Source organism: Dendrobates tinctorius, unplaced genomic scaffold (genome assembly GCF_039654945.1).
Source record: "Dendrobates tinctorius isolate UK_male_01 unplaced genomic scaffold, ASM3965494v1 ptg000229l, whole genome shotgun sequence".
NCBI lineage: Eukaryota > Metazoa > Chordata > Amphibia > Anura > Dendrobatidae > Dendrobates > Dendrobates tinctorius.
The window spans coordinates 6,555,905-6,577,250 of record NW_027361896.1 but is presented as its reverse complement, the minus strand read 5'-3'; positions in this window follow the sequence as shown (position 1 = coordinate 6,577,250).

Genomic DNA, 21,346 nt, shown 5'->3' with positions numbered 1-21,346 from the left:
ATTTCAATCCTGCATGATTCTACCAAGAAATGATTCTTCATTCAAAACGCTGGTTTTTGCTATTGGGCTCTATTGAATAATGAATGTTTTGAATTTTCTCCAAAAGTAAAGTAGTTGCAAACTCATGCTTTTAGAGACTTGTTTGGGCTCATGAGAGGAGTAGAAAAACATCAAAAATTTCAGTCCTGCATGATTCTACCAAGAAATGTGTGTTCATTGAAACCGCTGGTTTTTGATAGTTTGGGCCCTATTGAATAATGAATGTTTTGTATTTTCTCCAAAAGTAAAGTAGTTGCAAACTCATCCTTTTAGAAACTTGTTTGGGCTGTTGAGAGGAGTAAAAAACCATCAAAAATTTCAATCCTGCATGATTTTACCAAGAAATGTGATTCTTCATTCAAAACCTGATTTTTGCTATTGGGCTCTATTGAATAGTGAATGTTTTGAATTTTCTCCAAAAGTAAAGTAGTTGCAAACTCATGCTTTTAGAGACTTGTTTGGGCTTATGAGAGGAGTAGAAAAACATCAAAAATTTCAGTCCTGCATGATTCTACCAAGAAATGTGTGTTCATTGAAACCGCTGGTTTTTGATAGTTTGGGCCCTATTGAATAATGAATGTTTTGAATTTTCTCCAAAAGTAAAGTAGTTGCAAACTCATCCTTTTAGAAACTTGTTTGGGCTGTTGAGAGGAGTAAAAAACCATCAAAAATTTCAATCCTGCATGATTTTACCAAGAAATGTGATTCTTCATTCAAAACCTGATTTTTGCTATTGGGCTCTATTGAATAGTGAATGTTTTGAATTTTCTCCAAAAGTAAAGTAGTTGCAAACTCATGCTTTTAGAGACTTGTTTGGGCTCATGAAAGGAGTAGAAAAACATCAAAAATTTCAGTCCTGCATGATTCTACTAAGAAATGTGTGTTCATTGAAACCGCTGGTTTTTGATAGTTTGGGCCCTATTGAATAATGAATGTTTTGAATTTTCTCCAAAAGTAAAGTAGTTGCAAACTCATCCTTTTAGAAACTTGTTTGGGCTGTTGAGAGGAGTAAAAAACCATCAAAAATTTCAATCCTGCATGATTCTACCAAGAAATGTGATTCTTCATTCAAAACCTGATTTTTGCTATTGGGCTCTATTGAATAATGAATGTTTTGAATTTTCTCCAAAAGTAAAGTAGTTGCAAACTCATGCTTTTAGAGACTTGTTTGGGCTCATGAGAGGAGTAGAAAAACATCAAAAATTTCAGTCCTGCATGATTCTACCAAGAAATGTGTGTTCATTGAAACCGCTGGTTTTTGATAGTTTGGGCCCTATTGAATAATGAATGTTTTGAATTTTCTCCAAAAGTAAAGTAGTTGCAAACTCATCCTTTTAGAAACTTGTTTGGGCTGTTGAGAGGAGTAAAAAACCATCAAAAATTTCAATCCTGCATGATTCTACCAAGAAATGTGATTCTTCATTCAAAACGCTGGTTTTTGCTATTGGGCTCTTTTGAGTAATGAATGTTTTGAATTTTCTCCAAAAGTAAAGTAGTTGCAAACTCATGCTTTTAGAGACTTGTTTGGGCTCATGAGAGGAGTAGAAAAACATCAAAAATTTCAGTCCTGCATGATTCTACCAAGAAATGTGTGTTCATTCAAACCGCTGGTTTTTGATAGTTTGGGCCTTATTGAATAATGAATGTTTTGAATTTTCTCCAAAAGTAAAGTAGTTGCAAACTCATCCTTTTAGAAACTTGTTTGGGCTGTTGAGAGGAGTAAAAAACCATCAAAAATTTCAATCCTGCATGATTTTACCAAGAAATGTGATTCTTCATTCAAAACCTGATTTTTGCTATTGGGCTCTATTGAATAATGAATGTTTTGAATTTTCTCCAAAAGTAAAGTAGTTGCAAACTCATGCTTTTAGAGACTTGTTTGGGCTCATGAGAGGAGTAGAAAAACATCAAAAATTTCAGTCCTGCATGATTCTACCAAGAAATGTGTGTTCATTGAAACCGCTGGTTTTTGATAGTTTGGGCCCTATTGAATAATGAATGTTTTGAATTTTCTCCAAAAGTAAAGTAGTTGCAAACTCATCCTTTTAGAAACTTGTTTGGGCTGTTGAGAGGAGTAAAAAACCATCAAAAATTTCAATCCTGCATGATTCTACCAAGAAATGTGATTCTTCATTCAAAACCTGATTTTTGCTATTGGGCTCTATTGAATAATGACTGTTTTGAATTTTCTCCAAAAGTAAAGTAGTTGCAAACTCATGCTTTTAGAGACTTGTTTGGGCTCATGAGAGGAGTAGAAAAACATCAAAAATTTCAGTCCTGCATGATTCTACCAAGAAATGTGTGTTCATTGAAACCGCTGGTTTTTGATAGTTTGGGCCCTATTGAATAATGAATGTTTTGAATTTTCTCCAAAAGTAAAGTAGTTGCAAACTCATCCTTTTAGAAACTTGTTTGGGCTGTTGAGAGGAGTAAAAAACCATCAAAAATTTCAATCCTGCATGATTCTACCAAGAAATGTGATTCTTCATTCAAAACGCTGGTTTTTGCTATTGGGCTCTTTTGAGTAATGAATGTTTTGAATTTTCTCCAAAAGTAAAGTAGTTGCAAACTCATGCTTTTAGAGACTTGTTTGAGCTCATGAGAGGAGTAGAAAAACATCAAAAATTTCAGTCCTGCATGATTCTACCAAGAAATGTGTGTTCATTGAAACCGCTGGTTTTTGATAGTTTGGGCCCTATTGAATAATGAATGTTTTGAATTTTCTCCAAAAGTAAAGTAGTTGCAAACTCATCCTTTTAGAAACTGGTTTGGGCTGTTGAGAGGAGTAAAAAACCATCAAAAATTTCAATCCTGCATGATTCTACCAAGAAATGTGATTCTTCATTCAAAACGCTGGTTTTTGCTATTGGGCTCTTTTGAGTAATGAATGTTTTGAATTTTCTCCAAAAGTAAAGTAGTTGCAAACTCATGCTTTTAGAGACTTGTTTGGGCTCATGAGAGGAGTAGAAAAACATCAAAAATTTCAGTCCTGCATGATTCTACCAAGAAATGTGTGTTCATTCAAACCGCTGGTTTTTGATAGTTTGGGCCCTATTGAATAATGAATGTTTTGAATTTTCTCCAAAAGTAAAGTAGTTGCAAACTCATCCTTTTAGAAACTTGTTTGGGCTGTTGAGAGGAGTAAAAAACCATCAAAAATTTCAATCCTGCATTATTCTACCAAGAAATGTGATTCTTCATTCAAAACGCTGGTTTTTGCTATTGGGCTCTATTGAATAATGAATGTTTTGAATTTTCTCCAAAAGTAAAGTAGTTGCAAACTCATGCTTTTAGAGACTTGTTTGGGCTCATGAGAGGAGTAGAAAAACATCAAAAATTTCAGTCCTGCATGATTCTACCAAGAAATGTGTGTTCATTGAAACCGCTGGTTTTTGATAGTTTGGGCCCTATTGAATAATGAATGTTTTGAATTTTCTCCAAAAGTAAAGTAGTTGCAAACTCATCCTTTTAGAAACTTGTTTGGGCTGTTGAGAGGAGTAAAAAACCATCAAAAATTTCAATCCTGCATGATTTTACCAAGAAATGTGATTCTTCATTCAAAACCTGATTTTTGCTATTGGGCTCTATTGAATAATGAATGTTTTGAATTTTCTCCAAAAGTAAAGTAGTTGCAAACTCATGCTTTTAGAGACTTGTTTGGGCTCATGAGAGGAGTAGAAAAACATCAAAAATTTCAGTCCTGCATGATTCTACCAAGAAATGTGTGTTCATTGAAACCGCTGGTTTTTGATAGTTTGGGCCCTATTGAATAATGAATGTTTTGAATTTTCTCCAAAAGTAAAGTAGTTGCAAACTCATCCTTTTAGAAACTTGTTTGGGCTGTTGAGAGGAGTAAAAAACCATCAAAAATTTCAATCCTGCATGATTCTACCAAGAAATGTGATTCTTCATTCAAAACGCTGGTTTTTGCTATTGGGCTCTTTTGAGTAATGAATGTTTTGAATTTTCTCCAAAAGTAAAGTAGTTGCAAACTCATGCTTTTAGAGACTTGTTTGGGCTCATGAGAGGAGTAGAAAAACATCAAAAATTTCAGTCCTGCATGATTCTACCAAGAAATGTGTGTTCATTCAAACCACTGGTTTTTGATAGTTTGGGCCCTATTGAATAATGAATGTTTTGAATTTTCTCCAAAAGTAAAGTAGTTGCAAACTCATCCTTTTAGAAACTTGTTTGGGCTATTGAGAGGAGTAAAAAACCATCAAAAATTTCAATCCTGCATGATTCTACCAAGAAATGTGATTCTTCATTCAAAACCTGATTTTTGCTATAGGGCTCTATTGAATAATGAATGTTTTGAATTTTCTCCAAAGGTAAAGTAGTTGCAAACTCATGCTTTTAGAGACTTGTTTGAGCTCATGAGAGGAGTAGAAAAACATCAAAAATGTCAGTCCTGCATGATTCTACCAAGAAATGTGTGTTCATTGAAACCGCTGGTTTTTGATAGTTTGGGCCCTATTGAATAATGAATGTTTTGAATTTTCTCCAAAAGTAAAGTAGTTGCAAACTCATCCTTTTAGAAACTTGTTTGGGCTGTTGAGAGGAGTAAAAAACCATCAAAAATGTCAATCCTGCATGATTCTACCAAGAAATGTGATTCTTCATTCAAAACGCTGGTTTTTGCTATTGGGCTCTATTGAATAATGAATGTTTTGAATTTTCTCCAAAAGTAAAGTAGTTGCAAACTCATCCTTTTAGAGACTTGTTTGGGCTCATGAGAGGAGTAGAAAAACATCAAAAATTTCAGTCCTGCACGATTCTACCAAGAAATGTGTGTTCATTCAAACCGCTGGTTTTTGATATTTTGGGCCCTATTGAATAATGAATGTTTTGAATTTTCTCCAAAAGTAAAGTAGTTGCAAACTCATCCTTTTAGAAACCTGTTTGAGCTGTTGAGAGGAGTAAAAAACCATCAAAAATTTCAATCCTGCATGATTCTACCAAGAAATGTGATTCTTCATTCAAAAAGCTGGTTTTTGCTATTGGGCTCTATTGAATAATGAATGTTTTGAATTTTCTCCAAAAGTAAAGTAGTTGCAAACTCATGCTTTTAGAGACTTGTTTGGGCTCATGAGAGGAGTAGAAAAACATCAAAAATTTCAGTCCTGCATGATTCTACCAAGAAATGTGTGTTCATTGAAACCGCTGGTTTTTGATAGTTTGGGCCCTATTGAATAATGAATGTTTTGAATTTTCTCCAAAAGTAAAGTAGTTGCAAACTCATCCTTTTAGAAACTTGTTTGGGCTGTTGAGAGGAGTAAAAAAACATCAAAAATTTCAATCCTGCATGATTTTACCAAGAAATGTGATTCTTCATTCAAAACCTGATTTTTGCTATTGGGCTCTATTGAATAGTGAATGTTTTGAATTTTCTCCAAAAGTAAAGTAGTTGCAAACTCATGCTTTTAGAGACTTGTTTGGGCTCATGAGAGGAGTAGAAAAACATCAAAAATTTCAGTCCTGCATGATTCTACCAAGAAATGTGTGTTCATTGAAACCGCTGGTTTTTGATAGTTTGGGCCCTATTGAATAATGAATGTTTTGAATTTTCTCCAAAAGTAAAGTAGTTGCAAACTCATCCTTTTAGAAACTTGTTTGGGCTGTTGAGAGGAGTAAAAAACCATCAAAAATTTCAATCCTGCATGATTCTACCAAGAAATGTGATTCTTCATTCAAAACCTGATTTTTGCTATTGGGCTCTATTGAATAATGAATGTTTTGAATTTTCTCCAAAAGTAAAGTAGTTGCAAACTCATGCTTTTAGAGACTTGTTTGGGCTCATGAGAGGAGTAGAAAAACATCAAAAATTTCAGTCCTGCATGATTCTACCAAGAAATGTGTGTTCATTGAAACCGCTGGTTTTTGATAGTTTGGGCCCTATTGAATAATGAATGTTTTGAATTTTCTCCAAAAGTAAAGTAGTTGCAAACTCATCCTTTTAGAAACCTGTTTGAGCTGTTGAGAGGAGTAAAAAACCATCAAAAATTTCAATCCTGCATGATTCTACCAAGAAATGTGATTCTTCATTCAAAACGCTGGTTTTTGCTATTGGGCTCTATTGAATAATGAATGTTTTGAATTTTCTCCAAAAGTAAAGTAGTTGCAAACTCATGCTTTTAGAGACTTGTTTGGGCTCATGAGAGGAGTAGAAAAACATCAAAAATTTCAGTCCTGCATGATTCTACCAAGAAATGTGTGTTCATTGAAACCGCTGGTTTTTGATAGTTTGGGCCCTATTGAATAATGAATGTTTTGAATTTTCTCCAAAAGTAAAGTAGTTGCAAACTCATCCTTTTAGAAACCTGTTTGAGCTGTTGAGAGGAGTAAAAAACCATCAAAAATTTCAATCCTGCATGATTCTACCAAGAAATGATTCTTCATTCAAAACGCTGGTTTTTGCTATTGGGCTCTATTGAATAATGAATGTTTTGAATTTTCTCCAAAAGTAAAGTAGTTGCAAACTCATGCTTTTAGAGACTTGTTTGGGCTCATGAGAGGAGTAGAAAAACATCAAAAATTTCAGTCCTGCATGATTCTACCAAGAAATGTGTGTTCATTGAAACCGCTGGTTTTTGATAGTTTGGGCCCTATTGAATAATGAATGTTTTGTATTTTCTCCAAAAGTAAAGTAGTTGCAAACTCATCCTTTTAGAAACTTGTTTGGGCTGTTGAGAGGAGTAAAAAACCATCAAAAATTTCAATCCTGCATGATTTTACCAAGAAATGTGATTCTTCATTCAAAACCTGATTTTTGCTATTGGGCTCTATTGAATAGTGAATGTTTTGAATTTTCTCCAAAAGTAAAGTAGTTGCAAACTCATGCTTTTAGAGACTTGTTTGGGCTTATGAGAGGAGTAGAAAAACATCAAAAATTTCAGTCCTGCATGATTCTACCAAGAAATGTGTGTTCATTGAAACCGCTGGTTTTTGATAGTTTGGGCCCTATTGAATAATGAATGTTTTGAATTTTCTCCAAAAGTAAAGTAGTTGCAAACTCATCCTTTTAGAAACTTGTTTGGGCTGTTGAGAGGAGTAAAAAACCATCAAAAATTTCAATCCTGCATGATTTTACCAAGAAATGTGATTCTTCATTCAAAACCTGATTTTTGCTATTGGGCTCTATTGAATAGTGAATGTTTTGAATTTTCTCCAAAAGTAAAGTAGTTGCAAACTCATGCTTTTAGAGACTTGTTTGGGCTCATGAAAGGAGTAGAAAAACATCAAAAATTTCAGTCCTGCATGATTCTACTAAGAAATGTGTGTTCATTGAAACCGCTGGTTTTTGATAGTTTGGGCCCTATTGAATAATGAATGTTTTGAATTTTCTCCAAAAGTAAAGTAGTTGCAAACTCATCCTTTTAGAAACTTGTTTGGGCTGTTGAGAGGAGTAAAAAACCATCAAAAATTTCAATCCTGCATGATTCTACCAAGAAATGTGATTCTTCATTCAAAACCTGATTTTTGCTATTGGGCTCTATTGAATAATGAATGTTTTGAATTTTCTCCAAAAGTAAAGTAGTTGCAAACTCATGCTTTTAGAGACTTGTTTGGGCTCATGAGAGGAGTAGAAAAACATCAAAAATTTCAGTCCTGCATGATTCTACCAAGAAATGTGTGTTCATTGAAACCGCTGGTTTTTGATAGTTTGGGCCCTATTGAATAATGAATGTTTTGAATTTTCTCCAAAAGTAAAGTAGTTGCAAACTCATCCTTTTAGAAACTTGTTTGGGCTGTTGAGAGGAGTAAAAAACCATCAAAAATTTCAATCCTGCATGATTCTACCAAGAAATGTGATTCTTCATTCAAAACGCTGGTTTTTGCTATTGGGCTCTTTTGAGTAATGAATGTTTTGAATTTTCTCCAAAAGTAAAGTAGTTGCAAACTCATGCTTTTAGAGACTTGTTTGGGCTCATGAGAGGAGTAGAAAAACATCAAAAATTTCAGTCCTGCATGATTCTACCAAGAAATGTGTGTTCATTCAAACCGCTGGTTTTTGATAGTTTGGGCCTTATTGAATAATGAATGTTTTGAATTTTCTCCAAAAGTAAAGTAGTTGCAAACTCATCCTTTTAGAAACTTGTTTGGGCTGTTGAGAGGAGTAAAAAACCATCAAAAATTTCAATCCTGCATGATTTTACCAAGAAATGTGATTCTTCATTCAAAACCTGATTTTTGCTATTGGGCTCTATTGAATAATGAATGTTTTGAATTTTCTCCAAAAGTAAAGTAGTTGCAAACTCATGCTTTTAGAGACTTGTTTGGGCTCATGAGAGGAGTAGAAAAACATCAAAAATTTCAGTCCTGCATGATTCTACCAAGAAATGTGTGTTCATTGAAACCGCTGGTTTTTGATAGTTTGGGCCCTATTGAATAATGAATGTTTTGAATTTTCTCCAAAAGTAAAGTAGTTGCAAACTCATCCTTTTAGAAACTTGTTTGGGCTGTTGAGAGGAGTAAAAAACCATCAAAAATTTCAATCCTGCATGATTCTACCAAGAAATGTGATTCTTCATTCAAAACCTGATTTTTGCTATTGGGCTCTATTGAATAATGACTGTTTTGAATTTTCTCCAAAAGTAAAGTAGTTGCAAACTCATGCTTTTAGAGACTTGTTTGGGCTCATGAGAGGAGTAGAAAAACATCAAAAATTTCAGTCCTGCATGATTCTACCAAGAAATGTGTGTTCATTGAAACCGCTGGTTTTTGATAGTTTGGGCCCTATTGAATAATGAATGTTTTGAATTTTCTCCAAAAGTAAAGTAGTTGCAAACTCATCCTTTTAGAAACTTGTTTGGGCTGTTGAGAGGAGTAAAAAACCATCAAAAATTTCAATCCTGCATGATTCTACCAAGAAATGTGATTCTTCATTCAAAACGCTGGTTTTTGCTATTGGGCTCTTTTGAGTAATGAATGTTTTGAATTTTCTCCAAAAGTAAAGTAGTTGCAAACTCATGCTTTTAGAGACTTGTTTGAGCTCATGAGAGGAGTAGAAAAACATCAAAAATTTCAGTCCTGCATGATTCTACCAAGAAATGTGTGTTCATTGAAACCGCTGGTTTTTGATAGTTTGGGCCCTATTGAATAATGAATGTTTTGAATTTTCTCCAAAAGTAAAGTAGTTGCAAACTCATCCTTTTAGAAACTGGTTTGGGCTGTTGAGAGGAGTAAAAAACCATCAAAAATTTCAATCCTGCATGATTCTACCAAGAAATGTGATTCTTCATTCAAAACGCTGGTTTTTGCTATTGGGCTCTTTTGAGTAATGAATGTTTTGAATTTTCTCCAAAAGTAAAGTAGTTGCAAACTCATGCTTTTAAAGACTTGTTTGGGCTCATGAGAGGAGTAGAAAAACATCAAAAATTTCAGTCCTGCATGATTCTACCAAGAAATGTGTGTTCATTGAAACCGCTGGTTTTTGATAGTTTGGGCCCTATTGAATAATGAATGTTTTGAATTTTCTCCAAAAGTAAAGTAGTTGCAAACTCATCCTTTTAGAAACTTGTTTGGGCTGTTGAGAGGAGTAAAAAACCATCAAAAATTTCAATCCTGCATGATTCTACCAAGAAATGTGATTCTTCATTCAAAACGCTGGTTTTTGCTATTGGGCTCTTTTGAGTAATGAATGTTTTGAATTTTCTCCAAAAGTAAAGTAGTTGCAAACTCATGCTTTTAGAGACTTGTTTGGGCTCATGAGAGGAGTAGAAAAACATCAAAAATTTCAGTCCTGCATGATTCTACCAAGAAATGTGTGTTCATTCAAACCGCTGGTTTTTGATAGTTTGGGCCCTATTGAATAATGAATGTTTTGAATTTTCTCCAAAAGTAAAGTAGTTGCAAACTCATCCTTTTAGAAACTTGTTTGAGCTGTTGAGAGGAGTAAAAAACCATCAAAAATTTCAATCCTGCATGATTTTACCAAGAAATGTGATTCTTCATTCAAAACCTGATTTTTGCTATTGGGCTCTATTGAATAATGAATGTTTTGAATTTTCTCCAAAAGTAAAGTAGTTGCAAACTCATGCTTTTAGAGACTTGTTTGGGCTCATGAGAGGAGTAGAAAAACATCAAAAATTTCAGTCCTGCATGATTCTACCAAGAAATGTGTGTTCATTGAAACCGCTGGTTTTTGATAGTTTGGGCCCTATTGAATAATGAATGTTTTGAATTTTCTCCAAAAGTAAAGTAGTTGCAAACTCATCCTTTTAGAAACTTGTTTGGGCTGTTGAGAGGAGTAAAAAACCATCAAAAATTTCAATCCTGCATGATTCTACCAAGAAATGTGATTCTTCATTCAAAACCTGATTTTTGCTATTGGGCTCTATTGAATAATGAATGTTTTGAATTTTCTCCAAAAGTAAAGTAGTTGCAAACTCATGCTTTTAGAGACTTGTTTGGGCTCATGAGAGGAGTAGAAAAACATCAAAAATTTCAGTCCTGCATGATTCTACCAAGAAATGTGTGTTCATTGAAACCGCTGGTTTTTGATAGTTTGGGCCCTATTGAATAATGAATGTTTTGAATTTTCTCCAAAAGTAAAGTAGTTGCAAACTCATCCTTTTAGAAACTTGTTTGGGCTGTTGAGAGGAGTAAAAAACCATCAAAAATTTCAATCCTGCATGATTCTACCAAGAAATGTGATTCTTCATTCAAAACGCTGGTTTTTGCTATTGGGCTCTTTTGAGTAATGAATGTTTTGAATTTTCTCCAAAAGTAAAGTAGTTGCAAACTCATGCTTTTAGAGACTTGTTTGGGCTCATGAGAGGAGTAGAAAAACATCAAAAATTTCAGTCCTGCATGATTCTACCAAGAAATGTGTGTTCATTGAAACCGCTGGTTTTTGATAGTTTGGGCCCTATTGAATAATGAATGTTTTGAATTTTCTCCAAAAGTAAAGTAGTTGCAAACTCATCCTTTTAGAAACTTGTTTGGGCTGTTGAGAGGAGTAAAAAACCATCAAAAATTTCAATCCTGCATGATTCTACCAAGAAATGTGATTCTTCATTTAAAACGCTGGTTTTTGCTATTGGGCTCTTTTGAGTAATGAATGTTTTGAATTTTCTCCAAAAGTAAAGTAGTTGCAAACTCATGCTTTTAGAGACTTGTTTGGGCTCATGAGAGGAGTAGAAAAACATCAAAAATTTCAGTCCTGCATGATTCTACCAAGAAATGTGTGTTCATTCAAACCGCTGGTTTTTGATAGTTTGGGCCCTATTGAATAATGAATGTTTTGAATTTTCTCCAAAAGTAAAGTAGTTGCAAACTCATCCTTTTAGAAACTTGTTTGGGCTGTTGAGAGGAGTAAAAAACCATCAAAAATTTCAATCCTGCATGATTTTACCAAGAAATGTGATTCTTCATTCAAAACCTGATTTTTGCTATTGGGCTCTATTGAATAATGAATGTTTTGAATTTTCTCCAAAAGTAAAGTAGTTGCAAACTCATGCTTTTAGAGACTTGTTTGGGCTCATGAGAGGAGTAGAAAAACATCAAAAATTTCAGTCCTGCATGATTCTACCAAGAAATGTGTGTTCATTGAAACCGCTGGTTTTTGATAGTTTGGGCCCTATTGAATAATGAATGTTTTGAATTTTCTCCAAAAGTAAAGTAGTTGCAAACTCATCCTTTTAGAAACTTGTTTGGGCTGTTGAGAGGAGTAAAAAACCATCAAAAATTTCAATCCTGCATGATTCTACCAAGAAATGTGATTCTTCATTCAAAACGCTGGTTTTTGCTATTGGGCTCTTTTGAGTAATGAATGTTTTGAATTTTCTCCAAAAGTAAAGTAGTTGCAAACTCATGCTTTTAGAGACTTGTTTGGGCTCATGAGAGGAGTAGAAAAACATCAAAAATTTCAGTTCTGCATGATTCTACCAAGAAATGTGTGTTCATTCAAACCGCTGGTTTTTGATAGTTTGGGCCTTATTGAATAATGAATGTTTTGAATTTTCTCCAAAAGTAAAGTAGTTGCAAACTCATCCTTTTAGAAACTTGTTTGGGCTGTTGAGAGGAGTAAAAAACCATCAAAAATTTCAATCCTGCATGATTTTACCAAGAAATGTGATTCTTCATTCAAAACCTGATTTTTGCTATTGGGCTCTATTGAATAATGAATGTTTTGAATTTTCTCCAAAAGTAAAGTAGTTGCAAACTCATGCTTTTAGAGACTTGTTTGGGCTCATGAGAGGAGTAGAAAAACATCAAAAATTTCAGTCCTGCATGATTCTACCAAGAAATGTGTGTTCATTGAAACCGCTGGTTTTTGATAGTTTGGGCCCTATTGAATAATGAATGTTTTGAATTTTCTCCAAAAGTAAAGTAGTTGCAAACTCATCCTTTTAGAAACTTGTTTGGGCTGTTGAGAGGAGTAAAAAACCATCAAAAATTTCAATCCTGCATGATTCTACCAAGAAATGTGATTCTTCATTCAAAACCTGATTTTTGCTATTGGGCTCTATTGAATAATGAATGTTTTGAATTTTCTCCAAAAGTAAAGTAGTTGCAAACTCATGCTTTTAGAGACTTGTTTGGGCTCATGAGAGGAGTAGAAAAACATCAAAAATTTCAGTCCTGCATGATTCTACCAAGAAATGTGTGTTCATTGAAACCGCTGGTTTTTGATAGTTTGGGCCCTATTGAATAATGAATGTTTTGAATTTTCTCCAAAAGTAAAGTAGTTGCAAACTCATCCTTTTAGAAACTTGTTTGGGCTGTTGAGAGGAGTAAAAAACCATCAAAAATTTCAATCCTGCATGATTCTACCAAGAAATGTGATTCTTCATTCAAAACGCTGGTTTTTGCTATTGGGCTCTTTTGAGTAATGAATGTTTTGAATTTTCTCCAAAAGTAAAGTAGTTGCAAACTCATGCTTTTAGAGACTTGTTTGAGCTCATGAGAGGAGTAGAAAAACATCAAAAATTTCAGTCCTGCATGATTCTACCAAGAAATGTGTGTTCATTGAAACCGCTGGTTTTTGATAGTTTGGGCCCTATTGAATAATGAATGTTTTGAATTTTCTCCAAAAGTAAAGTAGTTGCAAACTCATCCTTTTAGAAACTGGTTTGGGCTGTTGAGAGGAGTAAAAAACCATCAAAAATTTCAATCCTGCATGATTCTACCAAGAAATGTGATTCTTCATTCAAAACGCTGGTTTTTGCTATTGGGCTCTTTTGAGTAATGAATGTTTTGAATTTTCTCCAAAAGTAAAGTAGTTGCAAACTCATGCTTTTAAAGACTTGTTTGGGCTCATGAGAGGAGTAGAAAAACATCAAAAATTTCAGTCCTGCATGATTCTACCAAGAAATGTGTGTTCATTGAAACCGCTGGTTTTTGATAGTTTGGGCCCTATTGAATAATGAATGTTTTGAATTTTCTCCAAAAGTAAAGTAGTTGCAAACTCATCCTTTTAGAAACTTGTTTGGGCTGTTGAGAGGAGTAAAAAACCATCAAAAATTTCAATCCTGCATGATTCTACCAAGAAATGTGATTCTTCATTCAAAACGCTGGTTTTTGCTATTGGGCTCTTTTGAGTAATGAATGTTTTGAATTTTCTCCAAAAGTAAAGTAGTTGCAAACTCATGCTTTTAGAGACTTGTTTGGGCTCATGAGAGGAGTAGAAAAACATCAAAAATTTCAGTCCTGCATGATTCTACCAAGAAATGTGTGTTCATTCAAACCGCTGGTTTTTGATAGTTTGGGCCCTATTGAATAATGAATGTTTTGAATTTTCTCCAAAAGTAAAGTAGTTGCAAACTCATCCTTTTAGAAACTTGTTTGGGCTGTTGAGAGGAGTAAAAAACCATCAAAAATTTCAATCCTGCATGATTTTACCAAGAAATGTGATTCTTCATTCAAAACCTGATTTTTGCTATTGGGCTCTATTGAATAATGAATGTTTTGAATTTTCTCCAAAAGTAAAGTAGTTGCAAACTCATGCTTTTAGAGACTTGTTTGGGCTCATGAGAGGAGTAGAAAAACATCAAAAATTTCAGTCCTGCATGATTCTACCAAGAAATGTGTGTTCATTGAAACCGCTGGTTTTTGATAGTTTGGGCCCTATTGAATAATGAATGTTTTGAATTTTCTCCAAAAGTAAAGTAGTTGCAAACTCATCCTTTTAGAAACTTGTTTGGGCTGTTGAGAGGAGTAAAAAACCATCAAAAATTTCAATCCTGCATGATTCTACCAAGAAATGTGATTCTTCATTCAAAACCTGATTTTTGCTATTGGGCTCTATTGAATAATGAATGTTTTGAATTTTCTCCAAAAGTAAAGTAGTTGCAAACTCATGCTTTTAGAGACTTGTTTGGGCTCATGAGAGGAGTAGAAAAACATCAAAAATTTCAGTCCTGCATGATTCTACCAAGAAATGTGTGTTCATTGAAACCGCTGGTTTTTGATAGTTTGGGCCCTATTGAATAATGAATGTTTTGAATTTTCTCCAAAAGTAAAGTAGTTGCAAACTCATCCTTTTAGAAACTTGTTTGGGCTGTTGAGAGGAGTAAAAAACCATCAAAAATTTCAATCCTGCATGATTCTACCAAGAAATGTGATTCTTCATTCAAAACGCTGGTTTTTGCTATTGGGCTCTTTTGAGTAATGAATGTTTTGAATTTTCTCCAAAAGTAAAGTAGTTGCAAACTCATGCTTTTAGAGACTTGTTTGGGCTCATGAGAGGAGTAGAAAAACATCAAAAATTTCAGTCCTGCATGATTCTACCAAGAAATGTGTGTTCATTGAAACCGCTGGTTTTTGATAGTTTGGGCCCTATTGAATAATGAATGTTTTGAATTTTCTCCAAAAGTAAAGTAGTTGCAAACTCATCCTTTTAGAAACTTGCTTGGGCTGTTGAGAGGAGTAAAAAACCATCAAAAATTTCAATCCTGCATGATTCTACCAAGAAATGTGATTCTTCATTTAAAACGCTGGTTTTTGCTATTGGGCTCTTTTGAGTAATGAATGTTTTGAATTTTCTCCAAAAGTAAAGTAGTTGCAAACTCATGCTTTTAGAGACTTGTTTGGGCTCATGAGAGGAGTAGAAAAACATCAAAAATTTCAGTCCTGCATGATTCTACCAAGAAATGTGTGTTCATTCAAACCGCTGGTTTTTGATAGTTTGGGCCCTATTGAATAATGAATGTTTTGAATTTTCTCCAAAAGTAAAGTAGTTGCAAACTCATCCTTTTAGAAACTTGTTTGGGCTGTTGAGAGGAGTAAAAAACCATCAAAAATTTCAATCCTGCATGATTTTACCAAGAAATGTGATTCTTCATTCAAAACCTGATTTTTGCTATTGGGCTCTATTGAATAATGAATGTTTTGAATTTTCTCCAAAAGTAAAGTAGTTGCAAACTCATGCTTTTAGAGACTTGTTTGGGCTCATGAGAGGAGTAGAAAAACATCAAAAATTTCAGTCCTGCATGATTCTACCAAGAAATGTGTGTTCATTGAAACCGCTGGTTTTTGATAGTTTGGGCCCTATTGAATAATGAATGTTTTGAATTTTCTCCAAAAGTAAAGTAGTTGCAAACTCATCCTTTTAGAAACTTGTTTGGGCTGTTGAGAGGAGTAAAAAACCATCAAAAATTTCAATCCTGCATGATTCTACCAAGAAATGTGATTCTTCATTCAAAACGCTGGTTTTTGCTATTGGGCTCTTTTGAGTAATGAATGTTTTGAATTTTCTCCAAAAGTAAAGTAGTTGCAAACTCATGCTTTTAGAGACTTGTTTGGGCTCATGAGAGGAGTAGAAAAACATCAAAAATTTCAGTCCTGCATGATTCTACCAAGAAATGTGTGTTCATTGAAACCGCTGGTTTTTGATAGTTTGGGCCCTATTGAATAATGAATGTTTTGAATTTTCTCCAAAAGTAAAGTAGTTGCAAACTCATCCTTTTAGAAACTTGTTTGGGCTGTTGAGAGGAGTAAAAAACCATCAAAAATTTCAATCCTGCATGATTCTACCAAGAAATGTGATTCTTCATTCAAAACCTGATTTTTGCTATAGGGCTCTATTGAATAATGAATGTTTTGAATTTTCTCCAAAAGTAAAGTAGTTGCAAACTCATGCTTTTAGAGACTTGTTTGGGCTCATGAGAGGAGTAGAAAAACATCAAAAATGTCAGTCCTGCATGATTCTACCAAGAAATGTGTGTTCATTGAAACCGCTGGTTTTTGATAGTTTGGGCCCTATTGAATAATGAATGTTTTGAATTTTCTCCAAAAGTAAAGTAGTTGCAAACTCATCCTTTTAGAAACTTGTTTGGGCTGTTGAGAGGAGTAAAAAACCATCAAAAATTTCAATCCTGCATGATTCTACCAAGAAATGTGATTCTTCATTCAAAACGCTGGTTTTTGCTATTGGGCTCTATTGAATAATGAATGTTTTGAATTTTCTCCAAAAGTAAAGTAGTTGCAAACTCATCCTTTTAGAGACTTGTTTGGGCTCATGAGAGGAGTAGAAAAACATCAAAAATTTCAGTCCTGCACGATTCTACCAAGAAATGTGTGTTCATTCAAACCGCTGGTTTTTGATATTTTGGGCCCTATTGAATAATGAATGTTTTGAATTTTCTCCAAAAGTAAAGTAGTTGCAAACTCATCCTTTTAGAAACTTGTTTGGGCTGTTGAGAGGAGTAAAAAAACCATCAAAAATTTCAATCCTGCATGATTCTACCAAGAAATGTGATTCTTCATTCAAAACCTGATTTTTGCTATTGGGCTCTATTGAATAATGAATGTTTTGAATTTTCTCCAAAAGTAAAGTAGTTGCAAACTCATGCTTTTAGAGACTTGTTTGGGCTCATGAGAGGAGTAGAAAAACATCAAAAATTTCAGTCCTGCATGATTCTACCAAGAAATGTGTGTTCATTGAAACCGCTGGTTTTTGATAGTTTGGGCCCTATTGAATAATGAATGTTTTGAATTTTCTCCAAAAGTAAAGTAGTTGCAAACTCATCCTTTTAGAAACTTGTTTGGGCTGTTGAGAGGAGTAAAAAACCATCAAAAATTTCAATCCTGCATGATTCTACCAAGAAATGTGATTCTTCATTCAAAACGCTGGTTTTTGCTATTGGGCTCTATTGAATAATGAATGTTTTGAATTTTCTCCAAAAGTAAAGTAGTTGCAAACTCATGCTTTTAGAGACTTGTTTGGGCTCATGAGAGGAGTAGAAAAACATCAAAAATTTCAGTCCTGCATGATTCTACCAAGAAATGTGTGTTCATTGAAACCGCTGGTTTTTGATAGTTTGGGCCCTATTGAATAATGAATGTTTTGAATTTTCTCCAAAAGTAAAGTAGTTGCAAACTCATCCTTTTAGAAACTTGTTTGGGCTGTTGAGAGGAGTAAAAAAACATCAAAAATTTCAATCCTGCATGATTTTACCAAGAAATGTGATTCTTCATTCAAAACCTGATTTTTGCTATTGGGCTCTATTGAATAATGAATGTTTTGAATTTTCTCCAAAAGTAAAGTAGTTGCAAACTCATGCTTTTAGAGACTTGTTTGGGCTCATGAGAGGAGTAGAAAAACATCAAAAATTTCAGTCCTGCATGATTCTACCAAGAAATGTGTGTTCATTGAAACCGCTGGTTTTTGATAGTTTGGGCCCTATTGAATAATGAATGTTTTGAATTTTCTCCAAAAGTAAAGTAGTTGCAAACTCATCCTTTTAGAAACTTGTTTGGGCTGTTGAGAGGAGTAAAAAACCATCAAAAATTTCAATCCTGCATGATTCTACCAAGAAATGTGATTCTTCATTCAAAATCTGATTTTTGCTATTGGGCTCTATTGAATAATGAATGTTTTGAATTTTCTCCAAAAGTAAAGTAGTTGCAAACTCATGCTTTTAGAGACTTGTTTGGGCTCATGAGAGGAGTAGAAAAACATCAAAAATTTCAGTCCTGCATGATTCTACCAAGAAATGTGTGTTCATTGAAACCGCTGGTTTTTGATAGTTTGGGCCCTATTGAATAATGAATGTTTTGAATTTTCTCCAAAAGTAAAGTAGTTGCAAACTCATCCTTTTAGAAACCTGTTTGAGCTGTTGAGAGGAGTAAAAAACCATCAAAAATTTCAATCCTGCATGATTCTACCAAGAAATGTGATTCTTCATTCAAAACGCTGGTTTTTGCTATTGGGCTCTATTGAATAATGAATGTTTTGAATTTTCTCCAAAAGTAAAGTAGTTGCAAACTCATGCTTTTAGAGACTTGTTTGGGCTCATGAGAGGAGTAGAAAAACATCAAAAATTTCAGTCCTGCATGATTCTACCAAGAAATGTGTGTTCATTGAAACCGCTGGTTTTTGATAGTTTGGGCCCTATTGAATAATGAATGTTTTGAATTTTCTCCAAAAGTAAAGTAGTTGCAAACTCATCCTTTTAGAAACTTGTTTGGGCTGTTGAGAGGAGTAAAAAACCATCAAAAATTTCAATCCTGCATGATTTTACCAAGAAATGTGATTCTTCATTCAAAACCTGATTTTTGCTATTGGGCTCTATTGAATAGTGAATGTTTTGAATTTTCTCCAAAAGTAAAGTAGTTGCAAACTCATGCTTTTAGAGACTTGTTTGGGCTCATGAGAGGAGTAGAAAAACATCAAAAATTTCAGTCCTGCATGATTCTACCAAGAAATGTGTGTTCTTTGAAACCGCTGGTTTTTGATAGTTTGGGCCCTATTGAATAATGAATGTTTTGAATTTTCTCCAAAAGTAAAGTAGTTGCAAACTCATCCTTTTAGAAACTTGTTTGGGCTGTTGAGAGGAGTAAAAAACCATCAAAAATTTAAATCCTGCATGATTCTACCAAGAAATGTGATTCTTCATTCAAAACCTGATTTTTGCTATTGGGCTCTATTGAATAATGAATGTTTTGAATTTTCTCCAAAAGTAAAGTAGTTGCAAACTCATGCTTTTAGAGACTTGTTTGGGCTCATGAGAGGAGTAGAAAAACATCAAAAATTTCAGTCCTGCATGATTCTACCAAGAAATGTGTGTTCATTGAAACCGCTGGTTTTTGATAGTTTGGGCCCTATTGAATAATGAATGTTTTGAATTTTCTCCAAAAGTAAAGTAGTTGCAAACTCATCCTTTTAGAAACTTGTTTGGGCTGTTGAGAGGAGTAAAAAACCATCAAAAATTTCAATCCTGCATGATTCTACCAAGAAATGTGATTCTTCATTCAAAACGCTGGTTTTTGCTATTGGGCTCTTTTGAGTAATGAATGTTTTGAATTTTCTCCAAAAGTAAAGTAGTTGCAAACTCATGCTTTTAGAGACTTGTTTGGGCTCATGAGAGGAGTAGAAAAACATCAAAAATTTCAGTCCTGCATGATTCTACCAAGAAATGTGTGTTCATTCAAACCGCTGGTTTTTGATAGTTTGGGCCCTATTGAATAATGAATGTTTTGAATTTTCTCCAAAAGTAAAGTAGTTGCAAACTCATCCTTTTAGAAACTTGTTTGGGCTGTTGAGAGGAGTAAAAAACCGTCAAAAATTTCAATCCTGCATGATTCTACCAAGAAATGTGATTCTTCATTCAAAACCTGATTTTTGCTATTGGGCTCTATTGAATAATGAATGTTTTGAATTTTCTCCAAAAGTAAAGTAGTTGCAAACTCATGCTTTTAGAGACTTGTTTGGGCTCATGAGAGGAGTAGAAAAACATCAAAAATTTCAGTCCTGCATGATTCTACCAAGAAATGTGTGTTCATTCAAACCGCTGGTTTTTGATAGTTTGGGCCCTATTGAATAATGAATGTTTTGAATTTTCTCCAAAAGTAAAGTAGTTGCAAACTCATCCTTTTAGAAACTTGTTTGGGCTGTTGAGAGGAGTAAAAAACCATCAAAAATTTCAATCCTGCATGATTCTACCAAGAAATGTGATTCTTCATTCAAAACCTGATTTTTGCTATTGGGCTCTATTGAATAATGAATGTTTTGAATTTTCTCCAAAAGTAAAGTAGTTGCAAACTCATGCTTTTAGAGACTTGTTTGGGCTCATGAGAGGAGTAGAAAAACATCAAAAATTTCAGTCCTGCATGATTCTACCAAGAAATGTGTGTTCATTGAAACCGCTGGTTTTTGATAGTTTGGGCCCTATTGAATAATGAATGTTTTGAATTTTCTCCAAAAGTAAAGTAGTTGCAAACTCATCCTTTTAGAAACTTGTTTGGGCTGTTGAGAGGAGTAAAAAATCATCAAAAATTTCAATCCTGCATGATTCTACCAAGAAATGTGATTCTTCATTCAAAACGCTGGTTTTTGCTATTGGGCTCTTTTGAGTAATGAATGTTTTGAATTTTCTCCAAAAGTAAAGTAGTTGCAAACTCATGCTTTTAGAGACTTGTTTGGGCTCATGAGAGGAGTAGAAAAACATCAAAAATTTCAGTCCTGCATGATTCTACCAAGAAATGTGTGTTCATTGAAACCGCTGGTTTTTGATAGTTTGGGCCCTATTGAATAATGAATGTTTTGAATTTTCTCCAAAAGTAAAGTAGTTGCAAACTCATCCTTTTAGAAACTTGTTTGGGCTGTTGAGAGGAGTAAAAAACCATCAAAAATTTCAATCCTGCATGATTTTACCAAGAAATGTGATTCTTCATTCAAAACCTGATTTTTGCTATTGGGCTCTATTGAATAATGAATGTTTTGAATTTTCTCCAAAAGTAAAGTAGTTGCAAACTCATGCTTTTACAGACTTGTTTGGGCTCATGAGAGGAGTAGAAAAACATCAAAAATTTCAGTCCTGCATGATTCTACCAAGAAATGTGTGTTCATTCAAACCGCTGGTTTTTGATAGTTTGGGCCCTATTGAATAATGAATGTTTTGAATTTTCTCCAAAAGTAAAGTAGTTGCAAACTCATCCTTTTAGAAACTTGTTTGGGCTGTTGAGAGGAGTAAAAAACCATCAAAAATTTCAATCCTGCATGATTCTACCAAGAAATGTGATTCTTCATTCAAAACCTGATTTTTGCTATTGGGCTCTATTGAATAATGAATGTTTTGAATTTTCTCCAAAAGTAAAGTAGTTGCAAACTCATGCTTTTAGAGACTTGTTTGGGCTCATGAGAGGAGTAGAAAAACATCAAAAATTTCAGTCCTGCATGATTCTACCAAGAAATGTGTGTTCATTGAAACCGCTGGTTTTTGATAGTTTGGGCCCTATTGAATAATGAATGTTTTGAATTTTCTCCAAAAGTAAAGTAGTTGCAAACTCATCCTTTTAGAAACTTGTTTGGGCTGTTGAGAGGAGTAAAAAACCATCAAAAATTTCAATCCTGCATGATTCT